This window comes from Centruroides vittatus, unplaced genomic scaffold, assembly GCF_030686945.1.
Source record: "Centruroides vittatus isolate TY-2023 unplaced genomic scaffold, ASM3068694v2 contig_2647, whole genome shotgun sequence".
Taxonomy (NCBI): domain Eukaryota; kingdom Metazoa; phylum Arthropoda; class Arachnida; order Scorpiones; family Buthidae; genus Centruroides; species Centruroides vittatus.
In genome coordinates, this window is record NW_027121686.1 from 86,262 (window position 1) to 90,486 (window position 4,225).

General features: G+C 29.6%; 1 long non-coding RNA gene across 1 annotated transcript; it reads left to right on the plus strand.

Annotated features, from left to right (window-relative positions):
• Positions 1–2,084: 2,084 nt before the first annotated feature.
• Positions 2,085–3,112, plus strand: LOC136971627 (uncharacterized). The gene is made up of 3 exons (XR_010880195.1): positions 2,085–2,177; positions 2,536–2,583; positions 2,969–3,112. It is a non-coding gene; the product is annotated as an uncharacterized lncRNA (long non-coding RNA).
• Positions 3,113–4,225: the final 1,113 nt, after the last annotated feature.

Below are 4,225 nucleotides of genomic sequence, written 5' to 3' on the forward strand. Positions count from 1 at the left end.
CTGTACAATGGAAACTCCAAAAGTGGCCCCTCTAAAATGCCACCACTTTTTCGGGAATTTTTTTTATCAAACATGGATACAAAATAACTTTTAAACAACGTCCATTTTTTGTTAAGGTCCGTTTAAAGATTTGACTGTAATTAAATCCTAACGTGAATTACATATTTTAATTTCTAATTACTTCAAATTTTATTGAAAAAGTAAATTTCTTAATTAATTAAATGTTTAATTTCATGTTATTATATAATATTAAAGGAAAATACAGTATATTACATTTCTTTACATCTCATTCTTTCTATCTTTCGTCGTACGTACTATTATAAATAAGATAAAGTTTAATAAAGTACTGTTTTATTTACAGTATATTTTATGTAAAATATCTTATTTATAAGTTGTGTAAACGGTTCTTATTATAATTATGTAGGTCTAACATATTCTAGAAAAATAATCAAGTTGCATAAATAAAAACTAAAAATATTAAAAGCGATTATTATGCAAATCATAACGGAAAACGAAATTCGTAAAATTTACAACGTATCGAATTATATATTAGTATTTTAATGTCGATTGTCTGTTCTGTATCAGACTGACAGGTTTTTTGAAAAGTTTTTATGAACCAAAAATTAGGTTACTCGCTCCTAGGTCAAATTTATTTGACCTTATCTGGATTGAACGAGTTTCGAAAACTGTTATCCGCAATAAACAGAATTTTATATCAAAATTAAGAACACTTGATCGCATTACGAAGGTATCTGACATTGCGCAGTACAAGACGAACCGGTTTCATCCGACTTTCGAATATCTTAGTGTTTAATTAAATACGACGAAGATTGTATTTGACAACAAACGTTGTTTACTTATATCAATGTTAGTTACAAATTTAGAGATATAAAAACGATTTTGTTAATAATTCTTAAAGATTAAGTGAAAAAATGTTTTTGTAAAATATGCTTGGAATGTCTGAGATAAAATTCATTAATTATACGTGCGTTGTGTTGCAAACAATAATTTCTCTTTTCGAAAGGCAAAACTATAAACCTTGATCTCATTTTTAGTCATAATCAATTACAATGATTTTATCTTGCAGAACTTTATATAATAGCTCTGGCATTATTAACAATATATAAAAACGTAAGCATCGACCCGAAGATCGAAAACTGAAATTAACAATATGAAAGGAATCGCCTTTATCGTTCTCTGTCTCTCATTTTACGTTATTGAAGGAAGTCTGGTGGAACAATTAACTAAACTTTACTGTGGTAAGTATTAATAGAACTTAGGCCTAAATAATGTGACATAGAAGTTATAAATAATATATTTTCAGTTTTAAAACACCCAGAAATGACGCGGTATTGCATTATAGAAAATAAAATGGAGAGTGTAAGTTACGTTTTAATTTTAATTATTTTTATATAATTTTTTAAATAATTGAAAATAATATAATAGGCTATAGAATTATTTCGAAAGTGTGTCCGCGAGATTAAATTTCTTCACACTTTAGACGAAATGACAGAATTTTACTGCAAGCACATGAATAAAGAGGTAGTTTATTTAATTAAAAATAATGATTATCACTTACATTTTTAATTACATTAATTTTTAATATATTTAAAAGGAATTTTCCAAAGCAAAAGCATGCATGGAACCAATTTTAGAAAATGAAGTTAAAAAGGATAGAAATTTTTTGCCAATAGTTCAGGTAAAAAAACTAAAATAATATAAATCGATATATCTTATATAAAGAATAAGTAATATTAATTAAAGAAATCGAACAAACATGTCGCCCGCAAGTTCTAATTGTACCCATTTTAGAGGAAATTGGGCGCCTTCCCGGTCTGTATAGAGTCGGCTTGACCGGCTGGCGCCAGGGTCAACACAAATATTTAACTGTCGTCAGAGTGTTTATATTTAAAATATAAACAAAATTATACTTTAATTGAAAAAATATTATATAAAATTATTTTTAATATTTAGTAAGTTCACTTATAGTGGTAAAATACTTGAAAACACGTTAAATACTATTTTCGGCAACACGTTAATTTATTTAAATGAATGCACGTCCCCTTTTCATAAGTCTGGTCAGGTTTAACCCTTAGGAGCTACTTTTTCGGTAAAATATAGTCTGCGGGCGACTATGAATATGGGCAAACAATTTTAGGATTTTTCAAATTGTTCATGTATATTTCAATAAATAATTAAGAATTTCAACTAAAACTATTATGGCAAATAAAGAAGACAAATAATTATATTTTTTTATTTTATGAAGCACAATAATATTTGTTAAATTTAAAAAATTACAATGTAAAGAAATAATTACAGAAAAAAATTTTAGCAAATAAAGAAAATGTTAATTATAATTTTTTAATATTTTGAGATGAAATACTTATTAACTTAAAATAAATACACTGTGAATAAGCAAATGAATAAAAATGTTTAATTGGACGAAATCTGACATTGCATAAGTGCAGCAAGTTTTTCAAAATTTGGCGATTGCCATTTATATGCGCATGCATTGCGACTACAATTAATTTAAAGGTTAACATTCGTTTGCATTGTTCATCGGGATAAATACAAACAGTATGGGTACGTTGCACAGACATTTACATTTACATTTACCAAAGGATTAGAAGGCCTCCACCAATAAGTGTAGTCTTGGAAAGAGAAACATGAAGAGTTATAGAAGTTAGAAGAATGAAGAAAAGAAAAGAATGACAGGAATGTGTGAAATATGAGACTACAATGTGCCACCCGAGAGCCAATTGTATAACATCAATGAATACAAATTACAAACATATATTTGTGTACAGAATGACTGCCTCTATAACTTGAGGCATTAGGAGTCCCATAACGGCTAACTTGCCTTGGTGCTCAACACACAAAACGCGTATGAACAGTCCCTTTGGGGGAAAACAGACAAAGCCCTCCATGGCTTAGGAGGTAACATAATAAAATAAAACACATTGCACAGATAGTCTATTATTGTAAGAATAAATTATCGAATTAAGATTTTTAAACATTAATTTAAGTGAAAGCAAATTGTTCAACTTTACCTTCGCGGGCTACTTTCAAAACCTTTGCGGTCGACCGCAGTCTACGTGTTGGCCACCCCTGATCTAGACATTCACGGCTCAAGTGAATGAAGCCAAAAATTGGTTAACTCGTGATGATGATATATTTGTTAAGCATACGTTGCATCATTTGCAGAACCTCGTTCAATGTTAAATGCGATAGAATTAAAACATTTACGGGATGTATCGATTGCGAGAAGCACGAAAAAAAGCGCATTTCCTTATTTACCTTTCTCCTCCCCCGATCATCACGTAGGCCAGGAATGGCGAACCTTTTGGAGTCTGCGTGCCATATTGTAAGCATACTGAGCTTTAAAGATGTTAACGCGTGCCAAAGTCTTAGCCTTCGAATAATGATATTTAAAGAAATTAAAAGAATACGCTTTAATTCGAATAAATGTAAAAAATCTGATTGAAAAAATGATGGTCAGGTGATAAACAGAAAGGATGATTGAAAAAGACAGGAATCATATGATACATTACGTGCCAGATGATTTCTCCGACGTGCCACTTTGGGCACGCGTGCCATAGGTTCGCCACCCCTGGCGTAGGCTAACCAAGCAATTTTCAAAGATGGCGACCCTGAGTGATGCAATGGGATAGTTCTTTGAGTAAAACGGAATTAGCTGTAATTTCTTTGAGGGTAGTGTTGCAATATTAACTTTATCCGAAATAAGATTACAAATTTGTTTTATAGTATATACAAAAATCACGAGTATCTACATATAAATGGAGAATTTTCGGGTTTCTTTCGAAAGATCGATTCTGGATTTCCCAATCGTTTTCCATTCTTAAACTGATATTTATTAATTAATGAATGTACCGTGCTCGTCATGTAAATCGTTAATTTTTTTGAACAAAAATAAACTTTAGAAATTATTTTAAAAATCGGAACCAGAATCGAGAGAAATTTTGGTATCGTCCCATCACTAATTGTATTATTTGGAACAGTGAACACACGACACGATTATTAGAATAATCATACAATAAAATTTTATACACTACAATTTATATGATTTTAAACAGATGTCTTAGATGACTGATCTATATCACATATATTCAAAATTAAAATAATAAATTAAATTTAAAAATTTCGAAATTTAGATAATTAATTTGAAACTGTAATTATAACTTTTTTAATGGTAGAAATGCATGCT